At 42.4% G+C, this 18,753-nt stretch overlaps 2 long non-coding RNA genes across 4 annotated transcripts; both read right to left on the reverse strand.

The window, feature by feature from the left end:
• Positions 1 to 910: 910 nt before the first annotated feature.
• LOC123181038 (uncharacterized) lies at positions 911 to 1,861 on the reverse strand. Its single transcript, XR_006491459.1, has 2 exons — positions 1,743 to 1,861; positions 911 to 1,563 (listed from the first exon to the last, which is right to left on the reverse strand). It is a non-coding gene; the product is annotated as an uncharacterized lncRNA (long non-coding RNA).
• A 776-nt stretch (positions 1,862 to 2,637) lies between these two features.
• On the reverse strand, positions 2,638 to 9,155 carry LOC123181036 (uncharacterized). Of its 3 annotated transcripts, none has more exons than XR_006491458.1 (11): positions 8,765 to 9,155; positions 8,588 to 8,632; positions 8,471 to 8,502; positions 7,636 to 7,730; positions 7,304 to 7,389; positions 4,846 to 6,966; positions 4,669 to 4,713; positions 4,494 to 4,583; positions 3,730 to 3,811; positions 3,385 to 3,470; positions 2,638 to 3,047 (listed from the first exon to the last, which is right to left on the reverse strand). It is a non-coding gene; the product is annotated as an uncharacterized lncRNA (long non-coding RNA). The 3 variants fall into 3 exon arrangements; XR_006491457.1 differs by having other exon boundaries at positions 3,717 to 3,811; positions 4,552 to 4,583; positions 8,765 to 9,154; XR_006491456.1 differs by having other exon boundaries at positions 4,552 to 4,583; positions 8,765 to 9,152.
• Between the last annotated feature and the right edge of the window lie 9,598 nt (positions 9,156 to 18,753).

The raw sequence follows: 18,753 nt of genomic DNA on the forward strand, positions 1-18,753 counted from the left end.
GTCACATACTCACATCTGGTTTTCTCCGAGACTGGCCTGACTCTTGCTATTTTGCTGATTGTGTTAGGAGGCCATAGTTTCCAACTTAGAATTCTGTTTGTAGCAAGAATTAAGCCAGGGATGTAAGTGGCAAATAAATGGCGTCCGCATCCCGTTTAGTTAGTTTTTGCTAGCTTGAAAATTCATTTTTCTCAAACAAACAAAAAACCTTTTTGAATTGACATATCATAAGTGGACTTTAAACGGGATTAAACAGGACCCGGTTGACATCCCTAAATTAAGCTATCATTGGTTATTGCACAACATGAAACAACATTAGGTCTCCATTACCCTTTGTCAGCTTATATTATTGTCCATCACTAGACAATGCTTTGTGATTTGCTACCCAAAAAGATGTATTGCTTTGTGCTCAGTAACAGTTATCTTGATGTATACAATTACCACATAATGGATGGCAATTAAGGTAATTTCCCGTTTGCCTTCGTGGGGATGAACAGCAAATCAGTCCATAACTGGGTTTCTAGGGTGAACATAAAACATTTTAATTTTATTAGTGTCGAAATATACATTTAAATTTCACAGATCAAACCATCATCTTGAACCCTTTCTCCCGCTCATTTTGCAAAACGAATCTGAAGGTAGACAGTCATAAGGCTGCCTAAGACTACATAATGGCACATGTGGAATTCCAAAAGATCAAACAAAAAAAAACCTGGTGAAAAAACAAAAGAACCCAGTAGGTTAACTAATATTCAAACAAGTTTAACATTGATTCTTTTTCTTGAGCTTTCCTTGGCCAAAAAATAGCACAGTTCTTCTAGCAAAGACCAAAGGCAGCATGACCTTGGTCCTTGGCCTTTCCTCTTGAGTTCCAATATATGACACCTGCAAACCGCAACACCTTGGTTAGTTGAAATAACCTTGGTTAGAGAATATGGTCATGTTGTGCGTCAAGAAAATGCAAACCCCTTAATAACTACTCCCTCTATCCCTAGTGTAGTGTCGAAAAACGTCTTACATTATGGGACAGAGGGAGTATCATAAAATACTTCAAAGGCATTTCCTTAGGGCACTAAGAATGCCTTCTACTCGGCATTCGCACCAATCAACATCCTCTGTTCGTAGATATGAGACGTTTTAGCAGTAGTACCTCTCAACAACTTGAAAAATAAAAACGCATGAATTATCACTGTTAATGAAGTAGGCCAGCATTGATCTTAGCACATTTGCATGCTGACAAGTTCTTGTACAATGGACAGAGAGCTGAAGGCACTAGACAGCCAAGAACCAACGACTCACAGCCAGAGTCAGTTTCAAAAAGAAACAAGGCAGTGACAGCCAAGAACATCTCTCATGCTCATTTAAACCAAAGGAAACCAACAGAAGCACAAAATCAGCAGTGAGCTTATACTCGGCCAAACAGAAAGAAACATGCCACCGTGTTATTATTTTTCTGCTGCTTTGTTACGGTGTCGTCTTTTTTCACCTAAAGGAACAGCGACGTTCTTCCTTTTGACACCTCTGGAAGTTCCAAGCTCCAAAGCCCCTGGCCTGAGACAGGTTCTGGAAAATGAATAAGTGGAACTTCAGAGGGAAACACTAATGATGGCAAGAGTGGCATGCACAGAAATGATTCACAGGGACATGTTTGGCATAATACAACAAATAGCTCAAGAGTTCATCTGCTCAGTCAATTAGAGCACCGATTGTCATAAGCAAGTATAACTTGAAACAAAAGCTACCTCGTCAGCTGAAAGCTCCACACCCGCAAAGTTACCGTCTTCAGACGCTGCCCACTTTAGCTATCCGGGCAGCATATATCGCACCAGCTAGTACTATAATTGGTTCATGTTGACCTAGAACAAGTTTTGAGGACATTAGAAGTAAACATCAGCGCCTCTAGGTGAGATCATTGCATCAACCGAGGTAAAAGTACATCACGGACAAATTCACCGTGTATTTCAACCTATTATATATACTAGATGACCCGGTTGCGCCGATGGCGCAAGAAGCCAGTTAGTAGTGATGTTAGTCATGAGTGAGTAGGAGATTTTATTTAGGCATCAGATGAAACATGCTGAGATCAGTGTTGAAGTTAAATTGGTTTGAAGTGAAAAGAATGTAATGTTTGATCTGATGGCAGATACAACAACAATGTTAAAGTTGGATCTTATGAAGCATAGATTTTATTTTCATGTCTTATAGGGTATGTGCTGATGATTATATACAGAGAAATATAAATGTATTTCTTCTGTAGTGCAGTTACAGAAGTAGAAATAGTATGAACTAAACATAGGAAAATATTTGCATTAAGTGGTACGGATAGATATTATATGGGTCTAAGATGAACATCAGAGGTTCCAAATATATACATAGTGATTAGAGAGCAGTTCCAAAAGCAAGTTGGTCCTTAGATGAAGCTATGAACACAGAGCTTCATATAATGCGTTCAACATGATAAGCAGATTGTCTGATGCCAAAAGAAATCATGCGCTTAGGGTGAAGCTATACATATAGAGCTTCACATGGTAATTAGGCTGCATAGGAGGCTGAAGATAATGCTCAAAGGGCGTGTACGGTATAGCCACTGGCAAGAACCCAAAACCATAATTGAGCAAACCCTGAGAATAGCACACATGCATAATCTTCAGAAGAAATAACATTGCACTGCTAATAATACATATATTAGGTAGCATGGCCGAACGAATATTTACAATGGATAGAAATGGTCATTGAGGAGGCAAGGGAAAGCAGGAAAGGCCAACGACAATATTTACAAGACATGAAAGTAGCTTAGTTCGCATCTTAAATAGGGAAGTGTATCAACTGAACTTTGACAGGGCTGTATGAGCGTCAAAGACTGGGTTTGCAAACACGCATGCAACGTAGTAGCATGTCCAGAAGGGTGCAAAGAGAGGTGCCTGAAGACAACGACGGTGATTCAGGGTTCACTTGTCCTTGCGGGCGGAGGCGTTAGTAGCCAGCGCCAAAGTAGCGAGCCCAAGGCGGCGAGGGCCAAGGCAGAGACCTTCTATATACAAAACAGCCTGATGCAAAAGACAGGACAGTTCATAAGACAAGAGAGTCACATAGCATAAGCTGCCATCATAATAAAGCTCATAATATATGCAGTGCATCAAGTGTTGACAGAAGGCGTAGATATGAACTAATGTATCAGTTCAATTGAAAGCCAGAAGGCAAGGATAATTGTAAGAAGGGAACACAGGTATCATCGAAATCAATTCTCTAAAAGAACTTGACCACAGTTCTGGGTCTTTATCAGGTAAACGACAACACAATGTAAAACATGGCAGTGGCAAAATAACCAAAAAGAAGGCATGAACAAATCAGCCAAGGGACTATGGGCTGCAGAAAGGGACGTACCAGACATGCACGCTCATCCCAAAGCGTCGATCAGCCGCTACTTTAGCTTTTTTGCTAAAACGTTCTTGGCAGCAACAGCAGCCGCCCTAATACCAGGAAGTTTCCAGCAAAAGGATTACATAAGAAACAAATATTCATGTTCTGTATAAACAGAAACAGAAATCCAACATGCAAAACAAAAAAACAGAAGCATCAAAAATGCAATTGTTATATGAACAGAAGTTTGATTGTATGTGGTTTTGCAGTGTTAAATTCTTTATGATCCATGTGCCCATTTCCAGTCTGGGCACATAGTTAATAGTGTCTTATGCTTCATTGTATAGAGAAGGCACCTCTAAAGCTTACTTGTCTCAGCAACCGCAGTGTCCACGGTCTTAGCAGGTGCGGTGGCAGAAGCATCAGCATCAACATCAGTCAGTTTAGATCCCTGTGACAGGGCCAAGTTAATCAATTCCCAACATGATAAATCTTTCAAATAAACCAAGACTGAGAACCTTAACCAAGGGACTATTTTCAGGCAAAACATTGATAAAAAAACATTGGAAAGGAAAAGACACCAGAGAGAAAACAGTAAATGCATTAGCCATAAGAATGTCCTGAAAGGAAAATCAAGAGACTCCAGCAAACTTAAGGAGTGAACTAATACAATTATCAAACTAACTAAACACATCTAGTTAAGGTGAGACGATCTAAGAAGAGAAAGAAGAGGGGAAAGTACATATTTTGACAGTGTGGGAAACCACCAAATGGCTTGACCTGATGCTAAAAACTTTTTGGCCAACAACACAGCCCACAGTAAATCTTCGGACTAAAGAAGCAGCATATTTTTTTGGCAAACAAAACAGAATACTTGCAAGGCTCACAACTTACAATTGCACTATACAACTTTGCTATTGAACAATGGTATACCTAAGAAAACCAAACCGCTGCTGTTATAATTACTTACTGCCGCTGTTATAATTACTTTGAAACTCAAATTAATTTGCATGTCGTTCTTAACCTCCGTATACATGAGTTTATGCATATAGTTGCACAAAGAAAAGGTGCGCCATGATCTCACAAGGCAAGAACAGCAGCCAAGCCATGAAACAAAGCAAGCAAAGTCGTACTTTCCCACAAGCTGATACAGCATGCAGCAAGAAGCATAGCAACAAAAGCACATCTAACCTTGCCAGTGAATCACGCGGACGTCGGGAAACCTGGGTAACAAGAGAAAGAAACATGGAAGAACGCGTGAGCAAACAGGCATTTTATCGAACAGGTGACGAGCAAGAAAGACCCTACCTCCCCGAGCAGCAGGCCGAGCGTTAAACAGCAGGCTGTATGACCCTGCGGCAAGAACACGAAGAGAAGTGAGAACAAGGAAGCGGAAGCGCAGGAGGAAAGAGAAAGGGAAACCGGCGCACGACATGTACAAAGCACAACGACGGTGACATTGGGACAGAGAAGAAGAACTCGAACCTCAACTGTACGCGAGAGGCGAAGGAAGCACAGCCATGACGAAGAACTCCAAACACAACCGTTCGCGGTGGACGGAGACGGCTCTAAGAGCTGCAGGCCGAGCGAGCGAGGCGGGGAGTGAGAGCGAGAGTGGAAGGAGGACGAGGGCTAACCAGGCCGTCTTGGCAACAAAAGGGGCAGCGAGGGAGGAACAGTAAGGCATGCTCATTATTTTAGCCACACAGGAAGCAACCAGCCCACCATACGAACAAGAACACGCATGTACCCAGACCCACAGGCAGTGGCAGAAACATGCAAGGCGAGTAGGAAAGCGGGCGGATGGAGGCCAGCCCGGCTTGCATCTAACGGACAGAAAGATAAAACAAAAAATGGAGTGGACAGGGGGGACGTACGGCGTCAGCAGCGGAATGGACCCAGCCGCTGTAAACCACACACTCAACCACCTCCCCGGCCGACATGTGGAGACCATGGGCCGCTGGGCCCTTGCGCAGCGACGCAACACATGTAAGCACAGGAAAAAGAGAACAAACCCGACGAGTTCTCCCTTTTACCCAACGTCTCCCTCACACGCACCGCTTTACCCAGCGTACAACACAGCAAAACATACCTTTCTGCACACACCCAAGCCACTGCCAGTCGGGCCCGCTCCACAGCCCACCAACACGGCTGGGCATCGAAAGCGCGAGTACAAAACGGAAATCCATGCCGCGTCGCTTCACCTGGTCACACCCGCGGCTGGACTGTGTCGCTTCACCTGGTCAGCCCCGCGGCTGGGTCAGCACGCACGCGCGCGACACTCCAGTGCGCCAATCGGGCTGCAGGAGAGCGCCACGCCCCAACCCGATGAGCGACGCGGACTGAGCGTCCCCTTGTCACTGCAGATGAACCCCACACACGCGCTAGCCCAACAGTCATAGACAGAAACAAGGAGCGCAAGGGTGAAAAAAATTGAACGGCTACCAGCCGACAGGGAGTGAAATCTATAAATAGTAATTGCATCAAACGGCCAGGAATCACCGCACGCTCGAAGAGGCCTCGTATGGCCGGGTTGGCCAGACAAGTTTACTAGTTAGACTAGATGACCCGGTTGCGCCGATGGCGCAAGAAGCATGCTGAGTAGGAGATTTTATTTAGGCATCAGATGAAACATGCTGAGATCAGTGTTGAAGTTAAATTGGTTTCAAGTGAAAAGAATGTAATGTTTGATCTGATGGCAAATACAACAACAATGTTAAAGTTGGATCTTATGAAGCATAGATTTTATTTTCATGTCTTATAGGGTATGTGCTGATGATTATATACAGAGAAATATAAATGTATTTCTTCTGTAGTGCAGTTACAGAAGTAGAAATAGTATGAACTAAACATAGGAAAATATTTGCATTAAGTGGTACGGATAGATATTATATGGGTCTAAGATGAACATCAGAGGTTCCAAATATATACATAGTGATTAGAGAGCAGTTCCAAAAGCAAGTTGGTCCTTAGATGAAGCTATGAACACAGAGCTTCATATAATGCGTTCAACATGATAAGCAGATTGTCTGATGCCAAAAGAAATCATGCGCTTAGGGTGAAGCTATACATATAGAGCTTCACATGGTAATTAGGCTGCATAGGAGGCTGAAGATGATGCTCAAAGGGCGTGCACGGTATAACCACTGGCAAGAACCCATAACTATAATTGAGCAAACCCTGAGAATAGCACACATGCATAATCTTCAGAAGAAATAACATTACACTGCTAATAATACATATATTAGGTAGCATGGTTGAATGAATATTTACAATGGATAGAAATGGTCATTGAGGAGGCAAGGGAAAGCAGGAAAGGCCAACGGCAATATTTACAAGACATGAAAGTAGCTTAGTTCGCATCTTAAATAGGGAAGTGTATCAACTGAACTTTGACATGGCTGTATGAGCGTCAAAGACTGGGTTTGCAAACACGCATGCAACGTAGTAGCATGTCCAGAAGGGTGCAAAGAGAGGTGCCTGAAGACAACGACGGTGATTCATGGTTCACTTGTCCTTGCGGGCGGAGGCGTTAGTAGCCAGCGCCAAAGTAGCGAGCCCAAGGCGGCGAGGGCCAAGGCAGAGACCTTCTATATACAAAACAGCCTAATGCAAAAGACAGGACAGTTCATAAGACAAGAGAGCCACATAGCATAAGCTGCCATCATAATAAAGCTCATAATATATGCAGTGCATCAAATGTTGACAAAAGGCGTAGATATGAACTAATGTATCAGTTCAATTGAAAGCCAGAAGGCAAGGATAACTGTAAGAAGGGAACACAGGTATCATCGAAATCAATTCTCTAAAAGAACTTGACCACAGTTCTGAGTCTTTATCATGTAAACGACAACACAATGTAAAACATGGCAGTGGCAAAATAACCAAAAAGAAGGCATGAACAAATCAGCCAAGGGACTATGGGCTGCAGAAAGGGACGTACCAGACATGCACGCTCATCCCAAAGCGTCGATCAGCCGCTACTTTAGCTTTTTTGCTAAAACGTTCTTGGCAGCAACAGCAGCCGCCCTAATACCAGGAAGTTTCCAGCAAAAGGATTACATAAGAAACAAATATTCATGTTCTGTATAAACAGAAACAGAAATCCAACATGCAAAACAAAAAAACAGAAGCATCAAAACTGCAATTGTTATATGAACAGAAGTTTGATTGTATGTGGTTTTGTAGTGTTAAATTCTTTATGATCCATATGGCCATTTCCAGTCTGGGCACGTAGTTAATAGTGTCTTATGCTTCATTGTATAGAGAAGGCACCTCTAAAGCTTAGTTGTCTCAGCAACCGTAGTGTCCACGGTCTCAGCAGGTGCAGTGGCAGAAGCATCAGCATCAACATCAGTCAGTTTAGATCCCTGTGACAGGGCCAAGTTAATCAATTCCCAACATGATAAATCTTTCAAATAAACCAAGACTGAGAACCTTAACCAAGGGACTATTTTCAGGCAAAACATCGATAAAAAAACATTGGGAAGGAAAAGACACCAGAGAGAAAACAGTAAATGCATTAGCCATAAGAATGTTCTGAAAGGAAAATCAAGAGACTCCAGCAAACTTAAGGAGTGAACTAATACAATTATCAAACTAACTAAACACATCTAGTTAAGGTGAGACGATCTAAGAAGAGAAAGAAGAGGGGAAAGTACATATTTTGACAGTGTGGGAAACCACCAAATGGCTTGACCTGATGCTAAAAACTTTTTGGCCAACAACACAGCCTACAGCAAATCTTCAGACTAAAGAAGCAGCATATTTTTTTGGCAAACAAAACAGAATAATTGCAAGGCTCACAACTTACAATTGCACTATACAACTTTGCTATTGAACAATGGTATACCTAAGAAAACCAAACCGCTGCTGTTATAATTACTTACTGCCGCTGTTATAATTACTTTGAAACTCAAATTAATTTGCATGTCGTTCTTAACCTCCGTATACATGAGTTTATGCATATAGTTGCACAAAGAAAAGGTGCGCCATGATCTCACAAGGCAAGAACAGCAGCCAAGCCATGAAACAAAGCAAGCAAAGTCGTACTTTCTCACAAGCTGATACAACATGCAGCAAGAAGCATAGCAACAAAAGCACATCTAACCTTGCCAGTGAATCACCCGGGCGTCGGGAAACCTGGGTAACAAGAGAAAGAAACATGGAAGAACGTGTGAGCAAACAGGCATTTTATCGAACATGTGACGAGCAAGAAAGACCCTACCTCCCCGAGCAGCAGGCCGAGCGTTAAACAGCAGGCTGTATGACCCTGCAGCAAGAACACGAAGAGAAGTAAGAACAAGGAAGCGGAAGCGCAGGAGGAAAGAGAAAGGGAAACCGGCGCACGACATGTACAAAGCACAACGACGGTGACATTTGGACAGAGAAGAAGAACTCGAACCTCAATTGTACACGAGAGGCGAAGGAAGCACAACCATGACGAAGAACTCCAAACACAACCGTTCGCGGTGGACGGAGACGGCTCGAAGAGCTGCAGGCCGAGCGAGCGAGGCGGGGAGTGAGAGCGAGAGTGGAAGGAGGACGAGGGCTAACCAGGCCGTCTTGGCAACAAAAGGGGCAGCGAGGGAGGAACAGTAAGGCATGCTCATTATTTTAGCCACACAGGAAGCAACCAGCCCACCATACGAACAAGAACACGCATGTACCCAGACCCACAGGCAGTGGCAGAAACATGCAAGGCGAGTAGGAAAGCGGGCGGATGGAGGCCAGCCCGGCTTGCATCTAACGGACAGAAAGATAAAACAAAAAATGGAGTGGACAGGGGGGACGTACGGCGTCAGCAGCGGAACGGACCCAGCCGCTGTAAACCACACACTCAACCACCTCCCCGGCCGACATGTGGAGACCATGGGCCGCTGGGCCCTTGCGCAGCGACGCAACACATGTAGGCACAGGAAAAAGAGAACAAACCCCTCTCACCAGCGACGGGTTCTCCCTTTTACCCAACATCTCCCTCACACGCACCGCTTTACCCAGCGTACAACACAGCAGGACATACCTTTCTGCACACACCCAAGCCACTGCCAGTCGGGCCCGCTCCGCAGCACGCCCCACCAACACGGCTGGGCATCGAAAGCGCGAGTACAAAACGGAAATCCCACCCCCCAACGTGCCCCAGCCCATGCCGCGTCGCTTCACCTGGTCACACCCGCGGCTGGACTGCGTCGCTTCACCTGGTCAGCCCCGCGGCTGGGTCAGCACGCACGCGCGCGACACTCCAGTGCGCCAATCGGGCTGCAGGAGAGCGCCACGCCCCAACCCAATGAGCGACGCGGACTGAGCGTCCCCTTGTCACTGCAGATGAACCCCACACACGCGCTAGCCCAACAGTCATAGACAGAAACAAGGAGCGCAAGGGTGAAAAAAATTGAACGGCTACCAGCCGACAGGGAGTGAAACCTATGAATAGTAATTGCATCAAACGGCCAGGAATCACCGCGCGCTCGAAGAGGCCTCGTATGGCCGGGCCCAATGAATTGCCTTAGTTGGAACTGCCGGGAGGGGGAACACCCGGACAGTTCATGAGCTAGCGACGTTGTGTAAGTCGCGTTCCCCATGTTGGTCTTTTTGTGTGAAACGAGACAAAAGGAAGAGAAGATGAAACGGATCCGAGCTAAGGCCTCGTTCGGTATGCAGGTCAGAAAAACTAAGGAATATAAAAAAGTACATGAATGGATTTGGTTGTACAGTGCAATCACGCGTGATACAAAACAGACGAATGAGAAAAGGAGAGATGTCCGGTTCATTGGAAACCTTCCTGAGGTGTTCGTACTAGCAATGCAACAACATATATTATTTTATTCATTGCATACCGATTTAGCTTCTCTCAGTGCCATGTGAAGTAATTTTTTATTCAGCTTGCATAGTGATTGCCTCGGGCCTCCGCCCAAAAATGAGATCAGACCAGATTTACACAATCCTTTGGAATGACCACTTTGAGAGAACCTTTCCATAGGGATACTGTAGATGTTTCCTTTGATCCGAACGCTGCCAAGGGAAATAAAACTGTGGAATGGACATTCCTTTGGAAAAGTATCAAAATCCCATGAAGCGAACACAGCCTAAACTTGGATTGAAGGGCTTTTGTGGAGTGGATAGTAATGGATTAAGCGGTGGCTTGGCACTATACTGGAGGGAAGAATGTGTTGTTGATGTTTTGGACAAGGATGACAGATTTATTGACATTGTTATCAAAGCCCGAGAAGGTGCACCGGAGTGGAGAGCTACCTTTGTATATGGGGAGCCATGGGTGGAAAATAGACACCTAATGTGGACTAAGTTACGGAATCTGAAAGTTGCTAATAATTTGCCCTGGTTGGTTATAGGTGACTTTAATGAAGCCATGTGGGATTTTGAGCATTTATCGATCACGCCGAGGGCGGAAGCACAGATGATAGCCTTCAGGGATACCTTGGAGGTATGTGATCTAGTTGATCTTGGGTTCACGAGCCTGCCTTTCACATACGATAATAGAAGAGCGAGGTCGGCTAATGATAATGACGACGGCGACAAATCCCCCTCTCCGGAGCCCCGAACGGACTCCAGATCAGCCTTCCCGAGAGAGATTAGGGCTTGGCGGCGGCTCCGTATCGTAAAACGCGATGAAACTTTCTCTTTGATTTTTTTCTCCGCGAAACGGAATAAATAGCGTTGGAGTTGAGGTTGGTGGAGCTCCAGGGGGCCCAGGAGGCAGGGGCGCGCCCCCCACCCTCCTGGACAGGGTGTAGGCCCCCTGGCCTTGATTCTTTCGCCAGTATTTTTTATATTTTCCAAAAAGTGCCTCCGTGGATTTCCTGGTCATTCCGATAACTTTTGTTTTCTACACATGAAACAACATCATGGCAATTCTGCTGAAAACAGCGTTAGTCCGGGTTAGTTCCATTCAAATCATGCAAATTAGAGTCCAAAACAAGGGCAAAAGTGTTTGGAAAAGTAGATACGTTGGAGACGTATCAACTCCCCCAAGCTTAAACCTTTGCTTGTCCTCAAGCAATTCAGTTGATAAACTGAAAGTGATAAAGAAAAACTTTTAGAAACTCTGTTTGCTCTTGTTGTTGTAAATATATCAAGCCAGCATTCAAGTTTCAGCAAATATTAACCATACTCACAATAACACCCAGGTCTCACAATTACTCATATCAATAGCATAATCAACTAGCGAGCCATAATAATAAAACTCGGATGACAACACTTTCTCAAAATAATCATAACATGATATAACAAGATGGTATCTCGCTAACCCTTTCTGAGACCGCAAAACATAAATGCAGAGCACCTTTAAAGATCAAGGACTGACTAAACATTGTAATTCATGGTAAAGGAGATCCAGTCAAGTCATACCCAATATAAATCAATAATAATGAATGCAAATGACAGTGTGCTCTCCAGCGGGTGCTTTTTAATAAGAAGGATGATGACTCAACATAAAAGTAAATAGATGGGCCCTTCGCAGAGGGAAGTAGGGATTTGTAGAGGTGCCAGAGCTCAGTTTTAAAATAGAGATTGAATAACATTTTGAGCGGCATACTTTCACTGTCAACGCAACAACTATGAGATGGTTGTATCTTCCATACTATGTGCATTATAGGCAGTTCCCAAACAGAATGGTAAAGGTTTATACTCCCCCAACCACCAACAAGCATCAATCCACGGCTTGCTCGAAACAACGAGTGCCTCCAACTAACAACAGCCCTGGGGGAGTTTTGTTTAATTATTTTGATTTGCTTTGATCTTTTTGGATCATGGGACTGGGCATCCCGGTTACCGGCCCTTTCTCGTGAATGAGGAGCGGAGTCCACTCCTCTTGAGAATAACCCACCTAGCATGGAAGATATAGGCAGCCCTAGTTGAAACATGAGCTGCTCGAGCATACAAAACAGAATTTCATTTGAAGGTTTGGAGTTTGGCACATACAAATTTACTTGGAACGGCAGGTAAATACCGCATATAGGAAGATATGGTGGACTTATATGGAATAACTTTGGGGTTTAAGAAGTTTGGATGCACAAGCAGTATTCCCGCTTAGTACAAGTGAAGGCTAGCAAAAGACTGGAAAGCGACCAACTGAGAGAGCGACAACAATCATAAACATGCATTAAAATTAATTTACACTGAGTACAAGCATGAGTAGGATATAGTCTACCATGAACATAAATATCATGAAGGCTATGTTGATTTGTTTCAACTACATGCGTGAACATGTGCCAAGTCAAGTCACTCAATTCATTTAAAGGAGGATACCATCTCATCATACCACATCACAATCATTCTAATAGCATGTTGGCACGCAAGGTAAACCATTATAACTCATAGCTAATCAAGCATGGCACAAGCAACTATAATCTCTAAATGTCATTGCAAATATGTTTACTTCATAATAAGCTGAATCAGGAACAATGAACTCATCATATTTACAAAAACAAAAGAGGTCGAGTTCATACCAGCTTTTCTCATCTCAATCAGTCCATCATATATCGTCATTATTGCCTTTCACTTGCACGACCGAACGATGTGTATAATAATAATAGTGCACGTGCATTGGATTAAGCTGGGATCTGCAAGCATTCAACTCAAAAGAGAAGACAAGATAATATGGGCACTAAGTTAAATAACAATCATGCATATGAGAGCCACTAAACATTTTCAATATGGTCTTCTCGACCCCCAAAGGAAAGAAAAGAAAATAAAACTATTTACACGGGAAAGCTCCCAACAAGTAAAAGAAGAACGGGAAATCTTTTTGGGTTTTCATTTTAATTCTACTACAAGCATGGAAATTAAACTAACTAATTTTTTGGTTTTTCTTAAGGTTTATCAAACACACAAGAAGAAAGCAAAAAAAGAAAATTAAACTAGCATGGATAATACAATGAAAGAGTATGAGCACCGACAACTAGAATAGTGTGTGAACATGAATGTAAAGTCGGTGAGAAATACGTACTCCCCCAAGCTTAGGCTTTTGGCCTAAGTTGGTCTAATACCAAGGACCGCCTGGCTGATATCCGTAGTTGTAGCTGGGGTCGTACTGAGATGCAGCAGCAACCGCCTCCTGAGCTGCGGCATGCTGGCGAGCAGCCTTCGCTCTCCCCTCGTGTTCAGCTGCTTCCTCCCTGGTGACAACATATCTTCCTTTTGCCTGATAATCAAAAAGGAGAGGAGCATGAAGAGTAACATGGACGATGTTGCGTCTGTTATAGATTAGTCGATAATGGAGGAATTGTTCATTCCTCCTAAGAAAATGATGATTAACCATAGGGTCACGATCTAAATAAGTAGGAGGTATCATCATGCCCCCCTCTTGTGGGGCTATATTTAGATAATTAGCCACACGGGTTGCATAAATTCCTCCAAATAAATCTCCAGTTCTACTATTATTCTGCAACCTACGTGCAACTATTGCCCCCAAGTTATAACCTTTATAACCTAACACAACACTCTTGAGGACACAAAGATCAGGGACACACATATGACATGCTTCATCTTTACCATTAATGCATCTACCAATGAAGAGAGCAAAATAATGTATAGCAGGAAAATGAATGCTCCCTATGGTAGCTTGTGCTATGTCCCTGGATTCTCCCATAGTAATACTAGCAAGGAAATCTCTAAATTCATATTTGGGAGGATCATTAATATTACCCCACTGCGGGAGTTTGCAAGCAGTTGTAAAATCCTCTAAGTCCATGGTATAAGATGTATCATAAATATCAAATAGGACACTAGGAGTGTTACGCGTACAGTTATATTTGAACCTCCGCACAAAGGAATCAGTCAATTGATAGTACTGAGGACACTTATATTGCAAGAAGTCCTCCAGTTCAGCATTACGCACATACGCGTTAAATTCCTCCTTAAAGCTTGCTTCAACCATAAAATCATCGGATGGCCACTCACAAGCTCACAAGCTCGTACATTCGCGTCCCTCGGTAATTCGACATCTTGCTCACGCATAGCAATTCTGGGCCCTTTCTTCACCGAGGAACCACCTTGGTACATTCTCCTAAACATAATTTTTTTCTGAAAAATTTCTGAAATTTTAGTAACTTCAAAATAAAAGTGAATAAAACTAAACAAGATTGGTAGCAACTACTCCTACAAGTGCCTAGAGCCTATATCATGCATTAGAATTGCTTGGGACCTCATAAATTTAACATGCAAGCTCAAGAACATGGTCACCTATGCAGCAAAAATTTGCAATGAATAAAGCACTAGAACAAAAACTAATTGGACCAATGAAGGAGTCACATACCAAGCAACAATCTCCCAAAGCAGTTTTGTGAATGGAGCTTTGAGCAAGGAGATCGAAAATCGCAGCAAAATGAGCTAGAACTCGTGCTTGAGCTGGATGGGGATTTTTTTGGGAAGAAGATGGAGTGTGTGGGTGCTGGCATAAATGAAGGGGGGCCACCATGGGCCCAGGAGGCAGGGGGCGCGCCCGATAGGTGTGGGCGCGCCCTGGACCCTCCTGGCCAGGTGCTTGCCCCTCCTGCAGTGTTCTCGGTGCCTAAAATCCTCAAATATTCCAGAAAAAATCAGACTAAATTGGCAGGGCATTTGGAGCACTTTTATTTTTGGGATATTTTTTAATGCATGGATAATTCAGAAAACAGACAGATAATACTATTTTTGCTTTATTTATTCTAAATAACAGAAAGTAAAAAGAGGGTACAGAAGGTTGTGCCTTCTAGTTTCATCCATCTCATGATCATCAAAATGAATCCACTAACAAGGTTGATCAAGTCTTGTTAACAAACTCATTCCGAATAACACGAAACCGGAGAAATTTCGAATAACATTAAGTTACCTCAACGGGGATATGAACATCCCCAATAATAAGAATATCATACTTTTTCTTGACAGTAGGGAGAGGAAATTCAAAACCCCCAATAATGATAGTTGGAACTTTTCCAATAGAATTGATGCTATGGACTTGAGATTGTTTCCTCAGAAAGTGTATCGTATGCTCATTACCATTAACATGAAAAGTGACATTGCCTTTGTTGCAATCAATAACAGCCCCTGCAGTATTCAAAAAAGGTCTACCAAGGATAATCGACATACTATCGTTCTCGGGAATATCAAGAATAACAAAGTCCGTTAAGATAGTGACATTTGCAACCACAACAGGCACATCCTCACAAATACCGACAGGTATAGCAGTTGATTTATCGGCCATTTGCAAAGATATTTCAGTAGGTGTCAACTTATTCAATTCAAGTCTATGATATAAAGAGAGAGGCATAACACTAACACCGGCTCCAAGATCACATAAAGCAGTTCTAACATAATTTCTTTTAATGGAGCATGATATAGTTGGTACCCCCGGATCTCCAAGTTTCTTTGGTATTCCACCCTTAAAAGTGTAATTAGCAAGCATGGTGGAAATTTCAGCTTCCGGTATCTTTCTTTTATTTGTGATGATATCCTTCATATACTTGGCATAAGGATTTACTTTAAGCATATCAATTAAGCGCATACGTAAGAAAATAGGTCTAATCATTTCAGCAAAGCGCTCAAAATCCTCATCATCCTTTGTCTTGGATGGTTTAGGAGGAAAGGGCATGGGTTTCTGAACCCATGGTTCTCTTTCTTTACCGTGTTTCCTAGCAACGAAGTCTCTCTTATCATAACGTTGATTCTTTGATTGTGGGTTATCAAGATCAACAGCAGGTTCAATCTCTACATCATTATTTTTGCTAGGTTGAGCATCAACATGAACATTATCATTAACATTATCACTAGGTTCATGTTCATCACCTGATTGTGTTTCAGCATCAGAAATAGAAATATCATTGGGATTCTCAGGTGTGTCTACAGTAGGTTCACTAGAAGCATGCAAAGTCATATCATTTTTCTTTTTCTTCTTTTTGGAAGAACTAGGTGCCTCTAAATTATTTCTCTGAGAATCTTGCTCGATTCTCTTAGGGTGGCCTTCAGGATACAAAGGTTCCCGAGTCATTCTACCAGTTCTAGTAGCCACTCTAACAGCAAAGTCATTTTTATTATTTAATTCATCAAGCAAATCATTTTGAGCTTTAAGTACTTGCTCAGCTTGAGTAGCAACCATAGAAGCATATTTGCTAATGAGTTTGAGTTCACTTTTAACTCTAGCCATATTATCGTTTACGCGTCCTATCTCGAAAGTATTATTCTTTAACTCTCTACCAACATAAGCATTAAAACTTTCTTGCCTAGCCATAAAGTCATCAAATTCATCTAAGCATGAGCTATGGAATTTAGTAGAGGGGATTTCAACTTTATCATATCTATAGAGAGAATTTACCTTTACTACCTGTGTCGGGTTATCAAGACAATGTGGTTCTTCATCAGGCGGTATATTAAGACCATGTATTTCTTCAATAGGTGGTAAATTCTTAACATCTTCAGCTTTAATACCTTTTTCTTTCATTGATTTCTTTGTCTCTTGCATATCTTCAGGACTGAGGAATAAAACACCTCTCTTCTTCGGAGTGGGTTTAGGAATAGGCTCAGGAGCTGGCTTAATCGGTTCAGCAATTTCTTCAGGAATTGGCTCAGGAAGAGTCCAATTATTTTCATTAGTCAACATATTGTTCAATAGTACTTCAGCTTCGTCGACTGTTCTTTCCCTGAAAACACAACCAGCACAACTATCCAAGTAATCCTTGGAAGCATCGGTTAGTCCATTATAAAAGATATCAAGTATTTCATTTTTCTTAAGTGGATGATCAGGCAAAGCATTAAGTAATCGGAGAAGCCTCCCCCAAGCTTGTGGGAGACTCTCTTCTTTGATTTGCACAAAATTATATATTTCCCGCAAGGCAGCTTGTTTCTTATGAGCAGGGAAATATTTAGCAGAGAAGTAATAAATCATATCCTGGGGACTACGCACACAACCAGGAGCAAGAGAATTATACCAAGTCTTAGCATCACCCTTTAATGAGAATGGAAATATCTTAAGGATATAATAATAGCGAGATTTCTCATCATGAGTAAACAGGGTAGCTATATCATTCAACTTGGTAAGATGTGCCACAACAGTTTCAGATTCAAGGCCATAAAAAGGATCAGATTCAACTAAAGTAATAATTTCATGGTCAACAGAGAGTTCATAATCCTTATCAGTAACACAAATAGGTGAAGTAGCAAAAGCAGGGTCATGTTTCATTCTAGCATTAAGAGACTGCTGCTTCCATTTAGCTAATAATTTCTTTAGATCATATCTATCCTTGCAAGCAAAGATAGCTCTAGCAGCTTCTTCATTCATAACATAACCCTCAGGAACAACAGGCAATTCATAATCATTAGGAGAACTTTCATCATCACTATCATCAATAATAGCATCTTCAATAATTTCATTCTCTCTAGCCCTAGCAAGTTGTTCATCAAGAAATTCACCTAATGGCACAGTAGTAGTTTCATCATAAGTATCATGCATAGCAGAAGTGGCATCATCAATAACATGCAACATATCAGAATTCATAGCAGTAGCAGGTTTAGGTGTCGCAAGCTTACTAATAACGGAAGGAGAATCTAGTGCAGAGCTAGATGGCAGTTCCTTACCTCCCCTCGTAGATTAGGGCAAAATCTTGGTTCTGTCGTCTTTCAAGTTCCTCATAGTGATCAACAGATATAAATCCCAAGTGACTCAGAGAATAGAGTTATGCTCCCCGGCAACGGCGCCAGAAATTAGTCTTGATAACCCACAAGTGTAGGGGATCGCAACAACTTTCGAGGGTAAAGTATTCAACCCAAATTTATTGATTCGACACAAGGGGAGCCAAAGAATATTCTTAAGTATTAGCAGTTGAGTTGTCAATTCAACCACACCTGGATAACTTAGTATCTGCGGCAAAGCATTTAGTAGCAAAAGTGGTATGATAATAAAGGTAACAGTAGCAAAAGTAATGTTTTTGGGTTTTTGTAGTGATTGTAACAGTAGCAACGGAAAAGTAAATAAGCGAAGAACAATATGTGAAAAGCTCGTAGGCAATGGATCAGTGATGGATAATTATGTCGGATGCGATTCCTCATGTAATAGCTATAACATAGGGTGACACAGAACTAGCTCCAGTTCATCAATGTAATGTAGGCATGTATTCCGTAAATAGTCATACGTGCTTATGGAAAAGAACTTGCAGGACATCTTTTGTCCTACCCTCCCGTGGCAGCGGGGTCCTAGCGGAAACTAAGGGATATTAAGGCCTCCTTTTAATAGAGAACCGGAACAAAGCATTAACACATAGTGAATACATGAACTCCTCAAACTACGGTCATCACCGAGAAGTATCCCGATTATTGTCACTTCGGGGTTGTCGGATCATAACACATAATAGGTGACTATAGACTTGCAAGATAGGATCAAGAACACACATATATTCATGAAAACAT

Source organism: Triticum aestivum, chromosome 1D, assembly GCF_018294505.1.
Source record: "Triticum aestivum cultivar Chinese Spring chromosome 1D, IWGSC CS RefSeq v2.1, whole genome shotgun sequence".
Classification (NCBI taxonomy): Eukaryota; Viridiplantae; Streptophyta; class Magnoliopsida; order Poales; family Poaceae; genus Triticum; species Triticum aestivum.